Source organism: Panthera uncia, assembly GCF_023721935.1.
Source record: "Panthera uncia isolate 11264 chromosome D3 unlocalized genomic scaffold, Puncia_PCG_1.0 HiC_scaffold_8, whole genome shotgun sequence".
Taxonomy (NCBI): Eukaryota; Metazoa; Chordata; class Mammalia; order Carnivora; family Felidae; genus Panthera; species Panthera uncia.
This window is the reverse complement of record NW_026057586.1, coordinates 37,653,686-37,679,936: the sequence shown is the minus strand read 5'-3', so window position 1 is coordinate 37,679,936 and position 26,251 is coordinate 37,653,686. Positions and strand designations below refer to the sequence as shown.

Genomic DNA, 26,251 nt, shown 5'->3' with positions numbered 1-26,251 from the left:
AGGTGAAGACTCACAAAGAAATTAGTACAAGCAGTGAAAGCGTTTCTATTGAGCCAACCACACATGAGAATAATTATGAATTATTCAGATTGCGGTTCTATGAGTCTTTCCTTCATCAGCTGCCCTGACAAGGATTAAGGGGCTCTGACTTTCCAGTGGATATGCTTCTTGCCTTTTCGTCTATTCTGCCTCACTTCCACGCTTTGTAGGACTGTGTCATGACGAGTCACCACCCTGAAGGATTTTTCAGAGTTGCAGCAGTGCTGGAGCTGTTTTAATAATCTCTACTGATTTGCTGTAGGTCTTGCTTTTAATGATAGAGAAATCTTGTGATGTGCAACATGCATTTTATTCTTTATAGCAACTTCCTGCCATGGAAGTTTTTTCTCTGCCACAGGTTTTGTTTTTCTTGCTGTCGTTTTCTTTTTTTTTTTTTTAACCCCTGGTGGCTTCTTTGCACTAGAAGGCTTCAAAGGGATTTTAATGCTACTATTCCTATGCAATTGGCTTTGGTGCCTGGCAATTTCCTGAGTTAGATGACTGCGGAGAAAAGCAACTAAAAGTCTGTAGTGGCGAGCAGTTTACAGCCCTTGTTACTGATCAAGGTGACCTTTTAAAGGCTGTTAAGCTAACATTTGTACGTTGTTAAAAACGTGGTCTCTGTATATAATTTCTATTCTGAGGCTCTTTCTGATGACAATTCTTTTTAAAAAGTTTTAGGGGCACCTGGGTGGCTCAGTCGGTTAAGCGTCCGACTTTGGCTCAGGTCATGATCTCACGGTCTGTGAGTTCGAGCCCCGTGTTGGACTCTGTGCTGACAGCTCAGAGCCTGGAGCCTGCCTCGGATTCTGTGTCTCCCTCTCTCTCTCTGCCCCTCCCCTGCTCATGCTCTGTCTCTCTCTGTCTCAAAAATAAATAAAAACATTTAAAAAATAAATAAATAAAATTTAAAAAAATTAAAAAGTTTTTTTTTAATCAACTACCAACTTTAATACTCTTTCCACAGTTACTTCACATTGGGAATATGTAAAACCTTTTGGCTGGTCATCATCTCCTCTAGATAGTTTGTAAGTGGGAGCAGGCAATCCTGGCTAGTTACCTGAAATGGTCTCTGTATTATGCTGTGTCACTACTCATATTATAAAGCGTATCATTGAAAATGTGTATCTGGTTGAAAATGACAGTTTTATCATCAAGGGAAAGTCAGGTGTCAATGAGCTTTCTTGTCCCTTTTGTTCAAAACTCATAAACATTTTTGCTAAATAACTCTAGCGATAATGTATTGAGCACTTAACTGTGTTTCAAGCTCAGTGCTTGGTAATTTCCTTGGACCATCTCATTTAATCCTTTTTCATAACTTTTGAAAGTAGAAATTTTACATAAGAGTAACCAAGGTTTAGAGAGGTTAAATAATCTATCCAAGATCACAAAGCCAGTCTGGGTAAGAACCGATTTTAAAACCACATCTGAGTAACTCAGTGGTTGCTACTCTTGCCTCCCTCCCTGTGCAGCATGGGATAGTAAGGAAAAGCCTGAGCAAACCCCCCCTCAGGGGCTTAACCACAGCAGAGAATGCTGTGAACACAGTCCTGGAGGAGTTGAGGTTTCCTCCACTGTGCTGACATAAAGCATTCATTCCCTGCTTTATTCATTCAAGAAATAGCCACTGAGCCCGACATTATGCCAAACCCTTTGCTGGTTCCATGGTATGAAGAGATAAATAAGGCAACATTCCCCTTCTTAGGCGAGTCCATGTCTAAAGAGAGAGAATAGATATGTAAACAAATTATTATGGAATTTGAGCTAAATCTGGAAAGTAAGCAAAGCTGTGGAAGCAGGGGATTGGCCATGCATGACCCGAGGGACAGAATAGCTGCTCGCCTGATGGTGGAGAGAGCACCAGCTGTGAAGGATGTCCATGGTGGGAGGGAGGGACCACAGCTGTGGCCAGGTGAAGCCTGTCACCCAGGCCTCCCATCAGGCGTCCTTAAAGCACATGCGAATAAACTGAAGGTGGTTCCTTAAATATTAATTGCGTAGCTATGGGCTTGGGGGTCCCAGGATTCTTCAGAGTTGCAACTGTCCCAACTCCAAACTTCTACTCTTAATATGGAACCCCCAAGTATGCTTTGGTTGATTCTATCAGGCTGTGTCACCACAGATCCAAATCTGTGATCATTTAAAATAGGAGGGGCGCCTGGGTGGCTCAGTATGTTAAGCATCCAACTTTTTATTTTGGCTCAGGTCATGATCTCACAGTTCGTGAGCTCAAGCCCCCTCCCCCCCCCCCCCCCCCCGCCCCCCATCAGGCTCTGCACTGACAGTTGCTTGGGATTCTCTCACTCTCCTCTCTCTGCCCCTCCCCCACTTGTGCTGTCTCTGTCTCTCTCAAAATAAATAAATAAATAAACTTAAATAAATAAATAAAACAGAACTGGGACTTAATCTGTTTAAATAATGGCTAACCACAGGGTTTGATGAAAAGAAGTTGAAGAATTTTGCCTCCCACCTCTGAACTGTGATTAGAAGTTTGCTCTAGGAAAATCCTTTGAGACTAGCCCTTCCTATACTGATGCAGTGTTTTCAACATCCGTGTTTATTGAATTATTTAACTTTTATATCTATATTTAAAGGAGCTATGAGACTATTGCTCCTTTTTTTTTTTTTTTGAGTTAGTAACTGGTGTTTAAAAATACTTGGAAGAAGTAGTAGATAATGATCAGTATTTTGAGGGATTAGTGGCAACTTAAAAAAATGCATATAGTTATTTCATTTGTTTCAGGGCTGTGGGGGCCCTTTTATTCTTATACCTCTGCTATTCATTTCTTTTTTTTTTTTTTCCTTGCTCACGAGGTTGAGTCAGCAACAGAAACATATTCAAATTAGACTTGTCATACAGAAAAAAAAAATCTGACTTTGTCAGGGTGGGTGGAGGGGAAAAAGGCAACTTTTTGTCAGTCTTTTGTATTTCAGCAGCTGGATTCATTGCTACCATGGTAACGGACCACATGATGAGGTGTATTAGATTGCTGTGCGTTGAGCACAAGGGGAAGAATGAACACAGCGTTTTATTGAAGTTAAAGGTTGCTTTGGAGTTTCTTCTGTGGAAATGTGTAAGGTCAAATACTATAGCTTTCAGCATATGTAGTACCTTAGAGGAAGAATTAGGGGCACGTTGGTGTCTTTAACTGCAAAACCAGGTAAGGTACAACTCAATCTATGAAACTGAACTCTTCTTCTGTTGCAGGAGCAGGACTTGCTGGGTGGAATTTCACTGTCGCCCCCACCCCCAGCCCTCCGTGGGCACAGGACAAATTTCTCCCTTCCCCTGCTCCCAGCTCCCTCGCCCCCCCCCTCCCCGTTTTCACCCTCTATTAATTTGAAAGTCTAAAACACTGTGACTTTTTTCTGGCACTTTGGTATGCGTGTGAGGCTGTGTGTGCAAGTAGAAGTAAGAAAACTGGAAAGAAGTAATAAGAATGCAATAATCCATGTCTTCAGGTCAATGTAAAACAGGGCAAAATGTTTCCTTGTTTTGAACTTTAGAAATGGTCCGCTTTTCCTAGAGGACACCTTGTTCGTGGTATCGGTCCTAAGCTGCTTGTCTCTTATACTAAATTAACAGTAGGGCAAAATTCCCCCGCGTGTTACATAGTGTATTTGTTGTATTTGGGCATTTATTCCTCTTTCATCCTATTCCTGCCAGCCCCATCTAACATGAGTAGTTCGGTTTTATCTACAATTTTTACAACATATTTTATTTCCGTTTCGTATTATGTTCTTTCAGGCATTGTGGTCTATATGCTTCAGAGGATTTGAAAATAGAAGTAGATACAATACGGGTTAGTATAAAAGGAACTCTTGCTTAGAGGCTGGAGAGAGCCGAATGTAAACAATGCGGTGCGTGGGGAACCTTCCATTCTCAGAGCACAGAAGCCTCTCCCTGCGTTGTTTACACATCGCCCTAGCAGCTTGCTTCAAAAGAGGTGCCTTTGATATGCGCAGAGCAAGTTAAAGGAGAAAATTTCTTTGCTAATAACTTCTGTTGCTTCCTTCGTCGCGGTTTCTATTGATGTCTGTTGTTGGTCTTTCTCATCAGACGTTAGGACTGACTTTAATTTTTTAGTCAAGGGCTAACTTAGCCAACTTCTCTCGGCTTGGGAGAAACTTGTCCTGGCAGCGTTAGAGACAAAGCCGAGCTAAAACAGGAGCAGAGCCCCGCTGTTACTCAAGCGGATTCACTCTCCACCTGGAGTGTTTTCATACACGAAAGTCTTTCAAAAAATACTTTCCTAGCTAAAGTCGATTATTTGCCACTAACTGGCACTGACTTGGATAAAAGCCAAGAAATGATCCCAAGTTTGGTCGTATACCTCTCTTTCTTCAAAAAGGGAAACAGCTTTTGTTATATCCATTTATGCTCTGTGATTTTCATTGCTATTTCCTTAGTCTCTCTAATTTTCATACATCTGGGTCATCTTCTAACTTTGCGCAAGGAGTTATAATCATTTTTTCAAATTTTTTTTTGCCATAACTTCAAATAAAGGGCACTATTTCCATGATAGCAAATATCAAAAGTATTGTAACAACACTGAACAGGTGTAAAATGCCCATGCTTGTATCTGAAATCATTCTTTCCTTTTACCCTTTGTTGTTTTGAACATGGAACAAGCTATGATCATCAACTCTGGAACATAGAATATACTCACAAGCATAAGTTGTTATTAGCTAAGAACAGGAAATTCCCAAGAAGCAGTGAAAGATGGTACCTGGTAAGATATTTTAAAGTGTGAAATTCTCAATATTGACAATACCTGAGGTAGAAAGTGGTCTGTTTTTATTAAAGGAAAAATAAGGAAGGGAAGGAGGCCAAAGGAAGGGAGGGAGAGTCAGAGACAGAAGGAGAGGACACAAGAAAGAGAGATGAAAGGTAAAGATAAAAGTGTAAATGATCTCTTAACCCAGCTTTCTTCTTTCCCAGCAGTACTGTAACGGGTTAAATATCTATATATAAAGAAGAGAGATGGAGTAGTGTGGATGAAGTGAAATTACTGAAAAGTACGAGCATTCTCCACTATTCCATGTTCGAAGTACTTGATCAGGCTTCAGTCCATTCTGTAATTGGAATGAAAACAAATTCCTCTTGTTTCAGTTCCTGTAGTTTCTATAGTCTCAGTCTTTGGGCTAAGATATCAGCCATCTTAGCCATTAGAGCTAGATGTACGTAAAAAACAACATATATCCAAATTTCTATGATTTTTATACACCTGACACCAGGCCATATGTACGTGTCCATTTCTCAGGTCATCATACCTGAGATGTCTATAAGATGGAAGCTCCTACTCAATTTTATTTTTTATAATAACTGTATGTATTTAAGGTAGACAACATGATTTGATTCACACATTTCACTATGATAGTGAAATAATTACTGCAGTCAAGCTAATTAACATATGTTTCCTCACATACTTGCTACTTTTTGGTGTGTGGTAAGAGTGCATGGAATTTGCAAACTTCCAGTATGCAATATACAGTATTATTACCTATGGTCATTATGCTGTACATTAGATCTCTAGACTTGTTCTTCCTACATAACTGCAACTTCGTACACGCTGACCAACATCTCATTTCCCCCACCTCCCCATCTGATGTGAGTGAGAACATGCAGTATTTTTCTTTCTGTGTCTGGCTTACTTCACTTAGTATAGTGTCTTCTAGGTTCATGCATGTTGTTGCAAATGGCAGGATCTTCTTTGAAAATATTCCATTGTATGTATATATCACAAAGTCTTTATCCATTCATACGTTGATGGACACTTAGGTCATTTTGTATCTTGGGTATTCTGAATAATGCTGCGGTGAACATGGGAGCACACATATCTCTTCCATGTACTGATTTAATTTCCTTTGTGGATATACCCAGAAAAGAGATTGTTGGGTCTCTGGTAGTTGTATTTTTAGTTTTTTGAGAAACCTCTTGTCCATAATGCTATATGGAAGTTTCTTTTCTAGTTGTTTTGATATTTACATTCTTAAGGTACAAAATGATTTTTGATGTGCCTGTTTTAAATTAGAAATGTTGCCAAGGTGTTTTAATCGAATCATATTTTTGTCAACCTTTCTTTAAATCAGGCTTTATTTTTCATTTTGAATGATCGGCAGTGTTTCTTAACATTTTAGCTTTAATTTCTAGAGCTCCCTAGCCTCTCAAATAGCTAATTATCTGCATTTACCTCTATTAAGGAGATAAATGTTCAACAGAGCCATGATGAAGAAGAATCATATTGACTCTTATAGCTTTTTCAATAAAATTAATGATAACTGTTGAACCCCAAGACAAAATTTCTGAAGATTGATGACTCTATCAGCTAGATATTCCATTTTTAGGAATTGTTATTTTTAAACCTATGACTTCATTAAAGTGGGTTTTATTATTGACAACTATGTAATTTTTTTGTATGAAAAGAATTGGACTTTTTAAAAATATTCTTAAATGTTTCAAATGAAAGAAAAGTAATGGCACTGTGATCACAATCATGATGATGACAATGGCAATAATGATTAATTCAGAGAATAAGATAGACTTTATTAGAAAGCTCTAAGCTCTGTATGTAGTAAAAGGCCAATGTTTTTTTAAAAAAAGTAGAAATTTCTAATGGTGATTTTCAGATATTTACTTTCAAATTTAATTAATTCCATTAATAACATTTAGAACTCACTAACAATAGGTGTTTCTGTTATGTTATCAGAACTTATTATAAAGGATGTTGACTTTGTTCAATAAGCATTGGAAACTTTCATTAATAATGATTAAACTTATCAATAATTGTGCAATATGTAGTCCAGTATCTGATAGGAAAAAAGTAATTTCATTGCTAGGAATGAACAATTTGTTACATTTTTAATATACAAAAAGAAACAATCAACTGGTTCCACTTTCATGATAACATTAGCCTGATCCATTTTAGAGTGATATTATTATAAGAATTTCCCTCTACCTGGTATGTATATTATGAAATATTCACTATTGACACCATTTCAATTTTTTAATCATCTTTTTAAATTTTAAATTATTTTTAAAATAAATAACAATATTTTATGTCTCAAACCTATTAATTTGTGTTTGTTTGGGGAATATTATACCCAGAAATATCACTTGCCTCTACCTACCCTCACATGAAAGAAAATACCATATGGATTGACAATTCCAATATATAATGTGGTTCCACCAAAGTGGTAGAAGAAAATACAAAACTTGAGATAGAAAGTTATGCTTTCAATGGCAGAAACCACAAAGTAATGGTTACATGAAGTTATTACACACCTGCATAGCTTCCACTATTATCAAGATGACTCCCTAGAATTGTCCATTTTTTTTTTTTTACCAAGGATGAACCTAAACTGATACATCATAATCACCCAAAGATCAGAGTTTACCTTATGGTTCCCTCTTGGCATTGTCCATTCTATGGGTTTGGACAGATGTATAATGGTATCTGTCCATTATTATAATATTACACAGGGTGTTTTCACTGTCCTAAAAATCCTCCGTGCTCTGCCCTTTTATCTCTCCCTTCTCCTCCACCCTCTTTCCTGGAAATCACTGGGTTTTTTTATTGTCTCTCTGGCTTTGCCTTTTCCAGAATATCATATAGTTGGAATAATACGTTATATAGCCTTCTCACATTGGCTTCTTCTACTTAGTAATATGCATTTAAGGTTCCTTCATGTCTTTTCGTATCTTGATAGCTCATTTCTCTTTAGCCCTGAATAATACTACATTGTCTGGATGTATCACAGTTTATTTATTCACTCACCTATTGAAGGATATCTTGGTTGTTTCCAAGTTTGAGCAGTTATGAATAAAGCTGCTGTAAACACCCATGTGCAGGGTTTTGTGTAGACATAAGTTTTCAACTCCTTTAGGAAATAACATGGAGTAGGATGACTGGATCATATGGTAAGAGTATGTTCAGTTTTGTAAGAAACTTCCACACTGTCTTCCTAAGTAGTGGTATCATTTTGAATTCCCACCAATAATGAATGTGAGTTCCTGTTAGTCCACATCTCATTAGCATTTGGTGTTGTTGCTGTTCTGGATTTTGAGCAGAGTTGCCTAATGGTATCTCGTTGTTTTAATTTGCTTTTCCCTAATAACATATGATGTGGATATCTTTTCATATGCTTGTTTGCCATCTGTATATCTTCTTTAGTAAGGTATTTGTTTAGGTCATTGGCCTGTATTTTAATTGCTTTTTTTTTTTATTGTTGAGTTTAAGAGTTCTTTGTATATTTCGATAACAGTCCTTTATCAGATGTGTCTTTTGCAAATATATAATCTCAGTCTGTGGCTCGTCTTCTCATTCTCTTGATATTGTCTTTCACAGAGCAAAAATCTTTAATTTTAATGAAGCCCAGCTTATCAATTATTTCTTTCATGGATTGTGCCTTTGGTGTTGTATTCACTAATTATTTTTAAATACCTACAAATTAAACAAATATCATTTTAATCCTTAGCAAATATGTTTAAAAGAGAGAAGCAGGGGGAGGAGAGGGAAATAATACCCGATGTTAAGGAAAGTGTGGAAAATGGGAACTCACATCCATTGCTTTTCAGAGTATAAATTGATATTTTTGGAGCAGGGTAGGGTCAACATAGCAATGCATAGTAAAGGCTTTAAATATTGTATACCCTTGGACCCAACAATTCTACTATAAGGAAAATATCCTAACAAAATAAATAGTCAAACATATACAGATATAGATGATATAGATATAGATACAGATATAGATATAGATATAGATATAGATATAGATATAGATATAGATAGATATAGACACAGGGTTTTCCATTGTCATGGTGTTTATGTGTAAACAAGAGCAGCCATTCTGAAGAAAAAGGATCTGAGAAATGTAACAAACACACCAGCTTATATTTCTGCTCTGATAGCTGTAAAGTTGTAATAGGTCGCAGACATGGCTATATGTTTATCTAACTGTTCCACTTCTCTACTCTTTAGATAGAACATGATTAGGCAGCGTCATATAGAGAAAAGGGTCTTGGCTAAAGATTCAGAATGCCAGGGTGCTTCAATGGACTAACTGAATTAATATAAATATAGGAACATAAAGCATCATTAAAATCCTAATGTTAGAGAGTAGAAAATAAAAACCTGTGGATCTCTTTATCCATTTAGTTGCATTTGTCTTCACAACTGGTGTTGCAAATAAAAAGCCCCCATATCAAGTGGAAGAGGGAGGGTTCATTTTTATAATTTCACTGAAAGAATGTGCCAAATGGTAAAACATGGAATGCTTTGACTTTGGTGGAAAAACGGTAAATATTTTGGATAGGATATACTTCCCAAGTATTATTGTTTGAAATTTACTCAAAATAAATTTCTTCTCATATAAGGATGGGCAGAGGATAATTGGTCTTGACTGTAAACTCACCTTTAGGTGTAGTGAAGAGGGCAGAGATCTAGAGCAGTGTTGTTCAGTAGAACCTTCCATGGTGCTAAACATTCTATGTCTGTGCTGTCCAATGTGGTAACTACTAACCACCTATAGCTGTTGAGCTCTCAAAATATGACTAGTGTGACTGAGGAACTGTATTTCTAATTTTATTTAATGCCAAGTAATTTGAGTTTAAATGGCTATCTATGACTAGCACTTTCTTATTGAACACTGTGGCTCTAGAATTAAGCATAACAAATCGGGTCGTTTATTGAATGTGGGCATTCATTTCAAGCATTTCTGATGAATAAGGGTGATATAGGATAAGAAGGTGAATATTCTTAGTGAAATTTCCCTTTCATTCAAGGAAATACTTAACAGGGAGATTGTTTGATTCTATGACTGTAAGTCCAAGATTGTTCAGAGAAATCTTCGTCCCAAATATTCTTTTGCCTTGCTCACTTAAGAATTCTAGAGACTATGAGAAAGGATAACAGTGAACAACCAGACGAAGAGATACACAGGGTGAGTTCCAGAAGAGTGCTGAGCGCAGGCATTTCTGTCCCAGTGGAGTTGGGGTGCACCACCTGTCCTGTCACAATGGATGTGTTCACCAACACATCCAAACCCCATACTTTTGGTATTTCTGGAGGTTTCATCAGTTTGGGACAATCCATCATTAATCACTCCCCCTAGAGAATGGGGATGGAGCTGAAAGTTCCAAGCTTCAAGTCATGGCTTGATCTTTCTAGTGACTGGCCCCCATCCCAAAGCTATGCAGTTGCCCACTGATAGTCATCTCATTAGAACAAAGACACTCACTCCTATCATTTAGAAAATCCCAAAGTGTTTAGGAGCTCTGTGTCAGGAGCCAGGGACAAGACCAAATATTAGAACAAAACATGGTTCTAATGTTCTTATCACTTAGGAAATGACAAGGGTGTTAGAGCTCTATGCCAGGACTCAGGGGTAGAGACCAATATATATTTTCTATTATTTCACAATCAGACGCTGTACTCGACATTGAAAACAGAGTGACAGTCCAGAGTCCCTAGATTCAAAGTTTCCTTGAAATATGATTAGGAATCATAAGACACAGACCAGATGTTACAGAGGAGGGGTGAGAAAAATGTTTTGTGCAGAAGGAAGCATTGGGATAAACTTTAAAAATAGTGAGCATTACATGGGAGATTGGGGAAAGGAAGATCTATAGAGAGGGAACAGTTGGGAAAAATCAGGGAAAGGTGAGAATCAGAAATTTCTGAAGACATAAGCGAGTCATGAAGACGTAACAAGAATAGAACTCAGAAGGTGTTCAGGACCAGATCGCCATCACCACTATCATCACCACCACCATCATCACGTATTTGTCTCCACCACTGTCACCACCACCACCACCATCATCATATCGTCTGTCACCACCACCATGACCACCACCACTGACTGGGGGGAAGCCATACCGGATGGACAGAAATAAGTGAAGAAGTTAATGGTACAGTTCAGAGCAAGGATGAGGGAAGGAGGGTGTAAGCTCAGAGCATGAAAGCAGAAGTTGAAAAAGAGTCGATTTGAGATGTGTTTTGCCAGTTGTCTGTCTTACAGTAAGTCAGGGAGAGAACATCTGGCTTATTTTTTAAGCCTCCTTGAAAATCGTCAATTACTGCATGCATCACTGCAGCAAGATTATCGTGGCCAAGGAAACAGAGCATATCGAAGATAATGCAAGTTTTCCTAACAAGACCAACTTTCGTAAATCATCCTGTTGGAAGCAAGTGCCACTTACTATCATCTATGTTCTTGAAGCATGTGGCACATCACAGTATTATTTGGAGATGTGGTAGAACTGAGCTTATAAAGAAATGTAACTTTATATTTATAAATTTTTCCCTTTTGTTAAAACCTTAATGTTCTTTGATATGGACATATAGTGATGTCTTTTTTCTTTCTAACACATACGGAATTTTAAAGTATATACTAAGAACCCATTGAGACAGGTCAGAACACAGTTCCCTTTATCATTGTAGAAGTAGTCTTGTAAATGAACTTCTGATTTGGGTATATTATTATTCTCCTGCCTTTGCCCATTGAGGTGGCTTTTTTTTTTTCCTCTTCACGGTATATCCTGGTTCATTCACAGATTGGAAGATAATAGAAGCATCAGGGCCTCTACTGTTTTCCAAGAAGTTATTTTCAATTTCTTCTAAACTTGTATGGTCACTGTGGTTGGAGAGGAATATTGGGAAATGTGGGGGGCAGGGGGGAAGTGGAGGAGATGGAATGTTGTCTTGACAACAAAGAGCAGGAAGGAGGAGAGGGGTATTGCCCAAGGGGATCCACAGTAGTCTGACTATCAGGAGGACAAACCAAATAGGGTGAGGAGGGAATACCAATGTGCTGGCCATATAGTTCTTTCCAGTATGTGGGACGGCAGTGGAAAATCCAAACATACAGGAGGACGTACAGAGCACATCAAATGAGAGTTCTGTACATTTTCTGATAAAAAAGCAGAACACTTTCTGAGTGCCAGGTACAGTTCTAAACGTGCTTAGTTTACTCATTTGTTTTTCAGTTGAGGAACCCTCATTTAGAGAACAACACCTAGAACACAGAAATCATTGAATACATGTAGTTATTATCCCTGTTAATCATCACAACAACCCCATGAGCCTTTTATCATAGATCATCTTTAGTTTATGCATAAAGAAACCAAGGCTAGAGAGGTTAAGTAATCTCCCCAAGGGCTTACAGTTAATAAGAGAGAGAGAGAGACAGAGAGAGAGAGAGCGCTCTAGTTAATGGACTCAACCATTATGCCATCTTGCCTGCTCTTGATCTATGTAAAGTCTATTATATGTAAGGGGATGATACTTATAAAGTGCTTTCAGAGTATCTGACAGATAGTAAATTCTTAAGGATGTTAGCAATTATTATTGTGTAATAAGATTTAGAAGATGTTCTGATATTTATGTCATTCTACATAACACTGCTGAAAAATAGTAAGATTTTTAGGGCAGCTTTGGCTTTTTTCTCACGTAGGTGTGAGTAAAGCTTTGTTTACGAGCATGCCCATTATAAAGTGGAGGAAGCTTCTTTCCACCCACACATTATCAGTCAGTTGCACTGGCACAGTTGACGTTTTCACCTCAAAAAAATGTGCCTTATAGAACTGTTCCATATACACATCTACACAACTCTGACCTTTTGACAGAGAATGACTACTGCGACCTGTATGGTACTGATGTGAACAAGTGAGATTCCCTTCCGTGCTTGGTATTTGAAGAACATGTCAATTTGCTCATTGCAGTCTGACATTTGCATAACCTAAGGGAGTTCGTGAGAGGCTGGCAGCCAGGAAAAGGAATCAGGCCAGAGGATGGAAAGGCATAGTCATAAGGGACTGGATTGGTAATAGAGTCTTCAAGGTCATGCGGGTGATTCCAGGCAGAACCCAGCTAGACCCTCGTACACAGTCAGACACAAACTTGGACTCTGATCTGTTTTGCCTATAACATGGGTTAGTTGGGGGTAGGTGGATTGTCATCCTCTGTACAGAAGTAATTTCATGGAAAATGAGGTGGCTTGCAATCTAACTGAAGTAAGAATGTCAACAGACGCAGAATTAAAGATACTTAGTATTACAGATGCAGACAGTGAAAGAGCAGCTCTGAGGCTGGACTTCTGGACAGAATGGCACTGCTGTGGGTTGTGCGTGAGAAATGAGCAAAGGAGGGTTGAGGACACCATGGCTCAGGCTGGCAGAAATGTGAGGACTGTGGAAGGAGTCAGGGGACGGCAAAAGAGAGCAAGGCAAAGCCTCAGGATGGGTGACCAGCAGTTGCCTTGTCTTCTGGTTCGGTCACTTCTATCGCTCCCATTGTCTTTATCTGTGACGTCAGTGGTTTGGCTGATGATGTCACTGGGAAAGTGTGCCAGGCACTACTCCAGTAAGAGGATGAGGAAGGAGACCAGCTGTCCTCCCTCCACTCTGCTACTTAGGGAAGGGCAGGCTGGGGGAATGAGGTGGGAAAATCTATCTTTAGATATTTATCCTCTGCTATGCAACCCTCATCTCAGATGGCTACTTGCCCATGAGCTTAAATGGCCGTAGTTTCTTTGAACTATTAGGGAGTATGATGATCATGTTATGATTCATGGGGTCTCCAGAGTAATCTCTGCAAATGTTATGTGTCATTTATTATCTGGAGAAGTAACAAGCTTTTATTAACCATAATAGCTAACATGTGTATTGTGGTTTGCTGTTTGCAAAGTATTTAGGTTGCATTATATTTGAACCTCCTAATATTCCTACAAGGGAGATGACATCATTATCCGCTTTTTAAAGATGAATGAATGAATTTCTTGGAGGCACTGAGCCAGCAAAGCATGGATTTTAATGTGCTGATTTACTGAGACATGCTGCTTCCCTCGAAGTCCCTCTCACCTTTAAAAGTAAAAATCTCCTCGGTGATAGCAATTTGCCTTTAGAAGCCTTCTGTTACAAATAAAGAGCTCTTGCATTTATTCAGATTTATTCAGATTGAATCCTCTTTTTTCTTCATACTTCAAGGCAGTTTATGTACACAGTAGGTATTTAATAAGTGTCACCTGCCTGGTTATTGTCCCTTTGTAGTAATCACTGTGATTCGCATACACCTGATGAAAAAATAATTTTGCAGTAAAGGGAATAGTCAGAGATTGTAATTCCAAATGTGGGAAACTAATGTGAATAAAAATGAGAAGCAATTCTTTTTAGTTTAAGAAAAAGGTGTCACATCCAACATCTAAACAAGTGGATTTAAAATAATTCCGAAAACAAAAGGCAACAAGGCAGATGCTTTATGCCTATGTAAAGCCAATAAAAGGAAATTATTTTTGAGCCTCCAAACAACTCTCTCCCATCTTCATGCAAACCAAACAATATTCAATTTAATCCTACCGATAGGATTTATCGGAACAATGTCCCGTTCCATTCCTAGGTATGCATTTTGCTCTCGTATTATCCAATCTTCTTTACAACCGTTTTCTTACCCAGCACTGTTCATGAGTTTAGCTGTCTTTCTTGTCTCCCAGAGATATCAAAAATACTCTTCCCTCTGGCTAGTTCCGTGTGAGCATCGGGGTTGAAGTCTCAGCAGGAGAAACAAAGCCAGTGGCAATGCTTGCCAGCAACAAGTGTTTCCAATTTGGCTTTGCTGAAGTTCCTTTACTTCAGCTAGTGCTGCTGTCGTTGGGGGTTCCTTCTGATCACACTTTGCCTTAAAATGTAAAAAAGTTGTTCTGCATTGCAACATTTATTACCTTTGGTGTTTAACATTGTATCAAAATAATCCTTTGGGTTTAAATGTTCTCTTCTGACAGTAATGCTAAAATCTGAGACTCCTGTTTAGGATTAGGGTTGGGCAAGAAGAGAATTAAGATGAAGGGCAGCTTTGCTTACTAGCTATTAAATATATTATAAGGCTGTAATTATAATTAAGTTGAACTATAACTAAAGAGAGTGTTGATACAGAGAAAACCCTGGGGTATAAACAAATACTAGCATATGTATTAGTATATGCTAAACAAGGCAGTGCGTATCAATAGGGAAGATTATTATTATTATTATACAGTAAGTTTTATGGGAAAGGAAAAGGTCTTCATTTGTACTACAAAATAAATTCCAGCTAGATTATATTTAAATACTTACAATAAATCAGACTTTAAGTATTAGGGAAAAAAATAGAAGAATTTTTAAAACAGCTTTATTGAGATATAAGTGACAGCATACCATTATTTACAGTGTACAAATGAATATGTTTTGATCTAATGTGTATACCCTTTAAACCATCTCTAGAATCCAGAGAGCATTTCTGTCATCCCCAAAAGTTTCCTCACGGCCCTTGGTTATGCCGCCCTCTTACCCCTTCTCCATATCCCCAAGCAACCACAGACCCACTTTTGCTCACCATAAATCAGTCTGCATTTTCTAGGGTTTTGTATATGGCATCATATGGTGCATACTCATTTTATCTAGTTTCTTTCACTCAGCATGGTTATCTTCAGATTCAACCGTGTCATTGCATGAATCAATATGTTCATTTTTATTGCTGTTTGTTTATTGTTTATCCATTAATCTGTTGATAGACATTGAGATTTTTTTTCAGTTTTTGACTATTACAAATAAAGCCACTGTGAACATTCATGTTCAAATATTTAAATATATGTATATTTTTTCTTTCCTTTTGAGTAAATATCTGGAGGATTTTTGAGTGATCTGCAAAAGGAAAGGGTCTTATCAGTATAAAAATGGAGGTTCACAGTGGGAAAAAGTTTTATTTGACAACATTAACATTTTTAATTTCTTGACATCAAAAACTGTCATTGACGAAATTCTAGGTGAATGATAGTCAAGAAAAATATAGAAGGAAGAGCTAACAGTGGTAAGAACTTGCTATAGACAGGGCATCAAAAGCTGTCTGTTTGCTATATCAGTTCCTCTACACAACAGTCGTAAAAAGGAGACACTGTTATCCCAGTTTAAGGCACCCTACATCTTAACCAATGTTCTGTGCTGTGTCCTTGTGTAGACAGGGCATATGTTACACGCAGATGGTATACTCGTCAGAGAAGTCCAGCGTCGTAGTGCTGAAAAGTGTATGTGAAACATAATAGAAATAATTCATGAAATGCACCTCTCGTCCACATAGGTGAGATAATAGGTCAGTAGCCTTAATATAAAGAACTTTTGCAAGCCACAGAGGAAAATGCTAAGAGTCACGATGAGAAAGGGGCATAAATGTGTAGCTCACAACCAAGTGAAAGTAAAAAGGCATGAAAAAAATATTAAACTTCACTTTTAATCAAAGAAATAAAACCTTGCTGTATCACCTTTCAAAGTAGCAAATATTTTTAGATGTTTTATTGTTGAGTTGTTTTGCTCTGATAGTGGCAATGTCATGCTAGTGAGTTTGGAAGCCATTCTCACACTTTATTGGTGGAAATGTAAATTAATACAATAATTCTGGAAAGCAGTTTGACAGATATCAGTATGTATCGGTGACTTTGAAAATAACTACACCCTTTAATAACAATTTCCTTTTTGAAATCACCTGGAGAAATAATGTGAGAGGGATACAAATATTTATGTACAGGCATCTTTCTTTTTAGCATTATTTATAGCAGTAAAAAAATTGGATATATCTTGTAACAGAAAAACGAACAGTGAAGGTCATTCTATAGCTAAGAAATCCTATGTGGCCACCAAAGGGGTGTTTATCAAGCTATTTCATAAATTATCAGTAGGAATGGAACTTACTACAAATTTTCTGGTGAGCAGTTTGATAATATTTTTAATTGACTTAAAATGCTGATGAACATTGACTTAGTAATTCTGCTTTTAGGGCTATCTAAAATGGAAATACTTTTACACAAAAATTTGCAGGCATGGAATGAATCACAGTATTATTTAAAATAATCATTTTTTAAACAACTAAATCCCAGCAAGGGATAAATTAAATAATTTAATAAATTTAGTAGATTATTTAATAGATTAAATTATGGTACATTCGTATGATGAAAACCATCTAAAATGTCTTATAATAAAGTGTTTAGTGAGAGATACTATACTTTATGATAAAATATCATCTGTCATCGAATCCTGATATTGAAATTGAAAAGTAGAGAAAAATAGGAGAAAACAAAATGTTAGTAGTGATTAATGTATGGTAATACATTAATTTTTCTACCTTTACTTTCCTGTGTTTTCTAAGCTTTCGTCAGTGAATATGTACTACTTTCGCAATGCTGTGATAGAAATTAGATTATAGAGGCAGATTTTGAGATTAAATGCTCAATGTGAACGTGCGGAAAAGAGGCAAGAAGGATATCAACCAAAACATTAATAGCAGGGTTTTGATTTTTCTTTTCTATAATCTTTGAAATTTTTCTAAATAGTAAGGACTCAGGGCAAAAACGGTTTTGAGAAAGAAAAGGAAAAAACAAGGCCCTTTCGTTAATTTGAGAAAAAATAATGCATGAGGACAGAAGGGAATTAGAATAAGCTCTTCCTACTACAGGAACAAGAAATACCTCTCCAAGGAGTTTAAAAGGAGGAAGTGGTTGATGTAAATAAAAGAGCCCAGGTGCCCTTGGCTTCATGCTTGTTTAGACTCCAGAGACCCAGAGGACATCCCCAAAGTGCTATCTTTTCTTGTTTCCAGGCTCTGCTCGTTTCTGCTTAACTGTATTCCCATGAGTCCTACCCAAACAGCATAACCAGATCTGTGTCTCCCACTCACCCACAGACAGGGGCTTTCCAGCTGGCAGGTAGGATGGCAACCAGCAGCCCCTAATCACATACCGCCCCCCTTGGCGTCCCCAGCGGGGAATTCTTCTTAGTACCTCAAACAAGATCCCAGCAAGTAAGCAGCAAAGGCTGGCTTGGGTTGGATGCACAGCGCTGAATGGTCACCATGGTGGGGTGGGGGTGTGGGCATTCTACTGTGTCTGAAGGGAAACAAAGTCAGCGCCACAGCAAACACTGGAATAGATGACAAGAGGGGTTAGAGGTGAAAAGGAGGAAAGGGAATATTGGAAGGACGGTGTGACAGATGTCAGTGACAGAAACTAGAAGGTACCAGGGCCAGGCATTCGACAAAATTCCCTCACTCAGTCCTCACAGAATTGCATAAGGTAAATGTCCTTCTTGAAATTTCAAAGGAGGAGATTGAGGGTAAGAGAAACTTAAGTCATTTGCCCCAAAATGTGCAGGTAGAACGTGCACGTGAGGGGATTCGAACTAGGGTATGTTTAAAGCCGTAGCCAAACCTCCTCTCCCAAATGTTTGTCTTTCTTACGCTCTACGGCTGCTTCATCTGCGGTCAAGGAGCAAAGAGACATTTTATGTTTCCGCATGTGAGAAAAGGCAAGGGGGCCCACAAAAGCTTTCACCTTCCAAAAGGAAACATTTAGGTGACTGTCCGTCTGTCTCCCTTCTGCGAACACGGCTCTGAGCAGGACTAACACAGAGAACAATATACCAGAGCAGGTGTGGTAGGTAAAATGTTGGATATTTTCCATACGCTAAAATCAGATGCGGGCTTCCAATGTGTTGAACGAATTCCACACTCAAGTTTTTAAACTTTTTCCCAGAAAATTGGGCCTCTTCTGTATTTGACACTCAGAGTATTTTAAACAGCATGCTAAGTACTCTTCAGAAATATAAAAGTCAACATCATCTGGGGTGCCTGGGTGGCTCAGTCAGTTGAGCGTCCAACTTCGGCTCAGGTCATGATCTCACCATCGTGAGTTTGAGCCCCACATCAGGCTCTTTGCTGACAGCTCAGAGCCTGGACCCTGCTTTGTACTCTGTGTCTCCCTCTCTCTCTCGGCCCCTCCCCCACTCTTGCTCTGTCTCACTCTCTCTCAAAAATAAACAGTAAAAATACATACATACATACATACATACATACATACATACAAGTAAACATCATCTAAAGGAGGATGCGAAGACAAGAGATGGGAAATGCAAGGTGGAGAGACATAAATGGCCACCTAGAATAAATGGCCCTTGTAGGTCTGGCAGTTCCCCAATCAAAACGGATGATCTAAAAGGAACCTAAGTTTATTTATACCTGCTGAGGATTTACTCTACCTAGTGATTAAACCTCCAGCACACACCAGCTAAGTTTAGTAGAGCTTTAAGAACCCAGGATTTGTGTTCCCTTAACCTTCTTGTTTCCTGCCCTTGGTTCTGCATGAAAAAACTCATCTCCTTACAGTTCCAAGAAATAATTCCCAAAATAAACGTAGGCATTTGCTTTAACCAGGACAGTATGTCCCCAGTTTTCTTTCCAAAGCCTACAGGATGTACACGTTGCTCTTGATGTCTGTCCACAAGTATAGCAAATTCAAGTTCTACATTTGCTCCCCAGCTGAGAGTCTGTGCTTTGGCAAAGATGCATATAGTGGATAATACCCATGAAGGAACAGCTGGATGAGTGATTTGTAGTAAAAAAGCACTCACAAACTCTTGGGATTTATTTAGCACAATCTATTTAGTTCTTCATTCAGAAGAAGGAAAATTCCATCCATTAGGTAAAAGTACTTGGAATGTTAAGCATTAAAGAACCACATGAGTGCTGGGGATTCCGACGTGTGAGAATAGCCAGCCATTACTTTGGTTGGTCTGGAGCTAAGTCCCTAGAGTCATAGGGGGTGAGAAATATGACCTTATGGCCCCTTGTGCCTTTCTTGACAAAACTGAGGAAGCCTGACAAAATAGGAAGAGTACAGACCTTAAGGCAGATTGAGGTTCAAATGTAATTTTCACACAATAACTAGCTTTGGGACCCCTCTGAGTCCCTATGTCCTCATTTGGATAACTCAGTTATCAGCTGGAACTTCCTACCCCCCCTAAGGGAGTCAGATAAAGTTGGTGTGAACCAATTTGAAAGTGTAAGCCCTTCCCATAACCTTTGGGAATTCTTGGGGATTACTGTCCCTTAACCTATTATGTGTCTGGCTATAAGAGTATGCAAGCTGTGTTCTCTTTGCCCCTTTATCAGATTGCAAGTGAAACCCTGCCCCTTTGCCAGTGTCCACAAACAATCCACTCAAACTGACACATCTACTAACTTCACTGAAGGTATGGGTTTGGCAAGGACTGGGGGAGGTGGGAGGTGGGGCATCCAGCCCTTTTCATCTCTCTAACGTGATTCTTACGTTTCCTCTTCTTTTTCACTCCTCACACATGACTCGAGATTGTTTCTTAGGAACTGCAAATATTTTCCCTCCTGCTAGGCAGAGAAATCTAGCTCTCTTCTGTTCTTATTCCAAACATTCATACTCAAAATTCATCAAGATGCTTGCAGAACAAAAGGTTTTCCAATGGCATCTTCAAAAAATAGTCAAGATTATAAATAGAAAAAAAAAGAAGTTTTCTGTTATCCTTTTTAAAAAGTAATAATAATCAGGGGCGCCTGAGTGGCTCAATCAGTTAAGCTTCTAACTTCAGCTCAGGTCACGATCTCACGGTTCATGAGTTCGAGCCCCACATTGGGCTCTGCGCTGACAGTGTGGAGCCTGCTTGGGATTCTCCCTTTCTCTCTCTCTCTGTCCCTCTCCCACTCATGCTCTCTCTCTCTCTCAAAATAAATAAAAATAAAACTTAAAAAAATAAAAATAAAAAGTTATAGGGGCACCTGGGTGGCTCAGTCGGTTGGTTGAGCGACTGACTTCAGCTCAGGTCATGATCTCACGGTTTTTGAGTTCGAGCCCCATGTCGGGCTCTATGCTGACAGCTCGGAGCCTGGAGCTTGCTTCAGATTCTGTGTCTCCCTCTCTCTCTGCCCCTCCCCCTCTCATGCTCTGTCTCTCTGTGTCTCAGAAATGAATAAACATTCAAAAAAATTTTTTAATAAAATAAAAAGTAATAATAATTATAATACATACCTTGATATTTCCCAAGATTTGTATGAATTTTAGATATGAAGACATAAAAATCCTTTATGCATAGTAAATGCATAATAAATGCTGCTGCTGCTGCTAATGATGATTCTGTATTAGGTAGCCAGTGTTGGCAGTAATTGTATTCTCTGGGTCTGGCTTATCACAATTATAATTGATTATTTTTGCAGTCATATTCTCATGTCTGTCTTCCCCATAAACTGTAAGTTTCCTGGGGGCAGAAACTATTTCTGTCTTATCACTGTGTCACCAATGACTCATACAGTGCCTGGCCTGCATAGTTAACTCTTCGTTGCATTAATAAATAGATGAATGAATAAGTGGAGAGACACTAGGTATGGAGGATTTTTCTCTTTCTTTAGAGCTAGTGACTTCATAGGAAGAAGTGACAGGGCAGGTGAGGGATGGTGAAGTCACGTAAGATGTTCTCCAAGTGTTGTGAGCTCTTGAAGAGTTTGGGAAGGATTAGCAGATCCACGGCTTGTCCGTTCATCCCTTATTACTCTGCATTTTCAGCTCTCCCCACCAGATTCATCTCCTACCTATTCCAATGCGTTTATCAGCCTCCCTAAAGCTTAAAAAAAGGATGAGAGAATCTTTGTTTGCCCACCTCTACATTGTTTCACTGACACAAACCATGATCAATAGGCTTTCGGACTAGTTCAGGAAAACCCATCTTACCCATAATCTATGTGAAATAGCTAGCTTTTTTTCCCTAGTATTTTCCCATGGCAGATATGTCACTTCTTAGCTATCTTGCTGGATCACCTAATAATCTAACTTTAACATTATAGCATTTTCTGAAGAGGAAAATGTGCTGTAATGAGACTTGTAAATTAACTTTAGGAGTGTAACTCATTCCTGTACTGCGAAGTTGCCTTTATATGCAGGGATTGTATCTTGCAAAGCAAAGACACTGGATCTACAGTCACCCTCTTCTGTGGGCCTCCTCATCTAACAGTGCAGATTCTGAGCGCAATAAATGGATTTTCAACAGTGGTGCCGGATGGGAGCCTGAGTGGGCTGGGCTCAGCCCTCCTTCCCCTCTTTTCCCTCCAGAGCAACTGTTGTTTCTTTTAGATGCTTGGCTCCAGTTAAGGAAGTGATTTGAAGAAAAGATTCCATGGCAAAATTGAAATCAGCGGCCTGGAAGAGACTCTTCTATAATCCAAAGGAAAGATAATTAAATCACCTAACAAATATTTTTCTGAGTCTAGGGCACTCTTTCAGTAGGATTGTCAGATAAAATACAGGATGTGAAATTAAATTTGAATTTCAGGAGCAATTAATAATCTTGCAGTGTAAGGATGTCCTATGCAATAATCGAGTCATACTTATACTCAATCTGGCAACCTTATAATATGCCGGGCATTTCATAAATGCAAGGCAAGCATCATATGCCAAAAAGAGCACAAAGATACCATAAAATGAGTTGAATTTTTTTGCTGTTAACTTTATTATTATTATTATTATTATTATTATCATTACTATTATTATTGCACCATAGAGTGTTCACCCACCCAATCCCCAAATACTACTTCCTATGACCTTACGATTTCTGTTCATACTATTATTTATTACTCATTTATAAATTGAAATCAATGGAAAAATAGTGTTCAATATACAGAATTTAACCTTACAACAAATATACACAGAAGGCATCTATGCAATGGAGTTAGAAATTATGCTTCAATACCCTGCATTAAAAATAACCTATCTTGTGAGGGGCAGGAGGGTGGCTCAGTCCGTAAGCGTCTGATTCAGGCTCAGGTTGTTAGGCTCGCGGCAGTTCATGAGTTCAAGCCCCTCATGAGGCTCTGTGCTGACAGCTCAGAGCCTGGAGCCTTTTTCAGATTCTGTGTCTCCCTCTCTTTCTGCCCCTTCCCCATTCACATTCATGCCCTCTTGCCCTCTCTCTCAAAAATAAATAACCATTAAAAATTAGAAAAAAAAAACTATCTGGGGGGCATCTTGGTGGCTCAGTCGGTTAAGCATTCAACTCTTGGTTCCAGCTCAGGTCATGATCTGTCGGTGTTGTGAGTTTAAGCCCCACATCAGGCTCTGTGTTGGCAGGGTGGAGCCTGCTTGGGATTCTCTCTCTCCTCCTCTCTCTGCACCTCTCCCACTCACACTGTCTCTGTCTCTATCAAAATAAACAAAGAAACTTAAAAATTTTTTAAAAAATAACCTATCTAGTTCTAGACATGACAGAATCTGGGGAATAATCCTCTATTTGTTGCTCATATAATTCGTTCTTCCTACTGTACTGCATTCCCCAGTCTTGTCCAGAAGGGCATGAGATGCCATGAGGCAACTTCTCATCTTCTTTGGCTCAGGAAGATGTTAAAACTGGGGAGTAGTAAAAATTCATTTGTATTCATTTTCAAACCGCTGGACAGTGAAAGTGTCAGTATTTGAAGGATGTTTGGTGTCTTTGGAAATATTCACAGTTATCTAAAATTAACCATTCGGGGCTTACCTGAAACAGACTATTTGTTTTTGATGTATATAGAGTATCTTAATCATCAAAGAAAGAGCTAGCTAATAATCAGGAGGGAGAGGGGAGTCAAATTGTACCTACGAAGGTTGTTGTTAGGTATCTAAGTTCTACAGACAGCCTATGGTTTAAAAGTTAAAATGATATATAAGTGCGCAAAATTATTCTGTGCAATGATCGTGAAACTTCACTTATTTAGGTGAAATCTTACTTATTCCTCCTAAGATTGTCTGTTCTCCTTTACCCTATTTCCTCATTTCTTAAAAATATATTTGAAGCCATAAGAGTAAAAGTGAACGATTTCTCTCATTTTATTTCTGAGTAGTTTCTCTTAGCAACAACTGAGCCATCTACGGAATGGTCCTCCCTCTTAACAGGATATACAATCAGCGGCTGTTCTGAGAGAGGAAAAGCTTTCTACCTCTGAGTGCGACCACCAGCCTTTCCAAGTCTGATCTTCCAAATCGTTTTCGTCTCCTTGCTTCTCCAGTTCATCCTGTCAGATGAATATTCTGTCATTACTGCTTGCATTTTTTAACTCTTGTGCACAGAAATCTTCCAATGGCTCCACTTTTCCTCCTCTGTACAGTGGAAACCACCTCAATGGCCTGCAGCCAGTAGAATCATCCTCCTTGACTTCATTCATTCCTTCTAGGCACGAGTGGTGCTAATGAACATCACTGAGACGCTGCATGCCTTTCGTGAAACGGACAGTCTTCTGAGTGATACAGACCCCAAAAACCAATGTCATAAAGTGTTTTATGACTGTAATTGTGATAACTGTTATAAAAGTAAATGATGAAGGCATTATGAAAGCATACAGCTTGAGTGTATTAGGGAAATTAGGAAAGGCTGCCCTGGGGTAGTGATGCTAATGGGAGCTAGCCAGGTTTGGGGCTCATGGGGGTTTGGGATTTACGCAGGGAAAGGAAAAGGTAATATTCCAGGCTAAGGAAGAGAAGGCCCCGAGGCACGTGGAACTGCAGTGCAGTGAATGAACAGAGTCATGTGGACCAAGGATTAACCCAGGAGCCAGATTGCTCAGGACCTACAAATCCATTATAAGGATCTGGACTTTAAATTAAAGGTGGTGGGAAGTCCATCCTGCATGTACTTACTGTTCTTCAAAATGCATCTTAGTTTACTGTGAAGGCCATTAGACACAATAGGTATGGCTATTAAATGAGCTCATGTAATCACAACGATACATTGTGATACACAACCATAATAAAGCATGACATCTAACCCACGAAAGGAACTCCCAAAAAAGCCTCTGCTAGTGAGAGGATCCCAGGGACTTCAGCAATTAAACAACGTAGTAGGTCTACTTCTTTCAAAACAAAGGTGTCCACATGGGTTGTTTGCCATTCATGTGGTTTACTAACAATGCAGATTGCCGAGGAAACCAAGCCCAGCCTGGACACCTCACCCTCCTTAGCTCCTCTGCCTCCTGTTCCCTTTTCCTGCACCTTGACCTCTTATTCTCTCCTATCTGCTGTCCTGGTCTGATGCACCCCTTCCCTCTACTGTAAGGAGTCTACTGTGTCTGTAAGAGGAGAGCATTTGACGATAAGAAATGCCAGTCTAATAGGAATGCCTCTTTCCCTCACCCCATATATCTAGAATCTCATGCAGAGTTCACAGTCCTTGGAGGGTCCTGGTCCTGAGAGCCCAGAGCTGTGAACACCACGTTAATGGAGGATTAGCACTGAATGTTATGCTAGAGAAAGTTTCCAAAAGCATATTGCAAATGACTCTTGACAACTTCGGCGGAGAAAAAAACCGCATAATTAGCTTGAACTTTTTAAACTAAAAAACACCTGACTCTGACTCTGTGTGATTAGGATATAAGCAGGCTCTATATTAAAAATAAGCACACCGGTCATACTGTTAAGGGACATATTTAAAAACTAAAAATGACCATCATTTTTTTTTTCTTTTTGCTTGGAGGTGAGAGGTTTAGTCTGTTTCTCTATTTTGACTATCACAACTAGTCTTCCCCCTAACACCTCCATGAAACACTGGCATAATGCTAGAGTTTGGATGAACAAAGGCACTCCAAACTTTAAAAAACTGTCATTTCAAGGTCTCATTAGCTTGGCTGCTTTGCAGACTATTAATGGACCTTGGAGAACAATAACTCAAGTTTAAAACATTTTCAGGCATATGGGTCCACAGGGCAATGACTTGCTCTCTTGAAAAGACTCCTGCAGGCCCTTATGATTATAACAATCACTTGTGAACTCCAAGGTTCTCATTCTTTAGCCCCCCACACCCATGCCTAACACCCCATACTCATTTCTTGATAAAAGTTCTCCAGAGCGTTTGACACGAGAGGCACTGGCACCAAGAAATAGATCTGTAAATCAGGAAAGAGGAAAAGTGTCATTGACTCAGGAAGGCAGTATTATACAATGTTATATACTGAAAAGCATCTCGAACCAGGACCCAAGAATTTAAAATTTTTGATTTTGCTACTTCATTGTGCAGCCCTAAACCTATCACTTGATTTCTGAGTGTCTTTGTTCTCACCAAGTGACACCAGGGAGTTCGAAAACAGTATTACAGACATATTACAAATGGGGAGATAATGATGAGGAGCTTCTTGGTCTGACTCCTTTATTGATAAACCTTTTTTTATTGCCTCTGAAATGTTATGCCGGCTCTGTATTTTATTTGAAATGCCTTGACTTGATGTAACTGTGTAAGAGACAAGACTGATTCATGTTCAAGCCTGATAATACGACAGCTCACGGCTGGAAAGGAGCCTCTCTGATGGATGTCTCCACTATGCGAGCTCAAAGGATACTCTTGGTCACGTACAGCAAACCGCTGAAGTCCCAGAATCCCTTT

At 38.9% G+C, this 26,251-nt stretch overlaps 1 protein-coding gene across 13 annotated transcripts in view; it reads left to right on the top strand.

Annotated features, from left to right (window-relative positions):
* The window catches only part of DTNA (dystrobrevin alpha), a 351,322-nt gene that overhangs the window by 188,409 nt on the left and 136,662 nt on the right, over window positions 1-26,251 (top strand). The window contains exon 1 of one of the 13 annotated variants that reach the window (XM_049620210.1): window positions 2,446-3,200. The exons of the other annotated variants lie outside the window; for them this stretch is intronic. The gene's annotated coding sequence lies outside the window, so the exon portion shown is untranslated. Of the gene's footprint in view, window positions 1-2,445; window positions 3,201-26,251 lie in introns of those variants that run through there. 13 annotated transcript variants of the gene reach the window in all.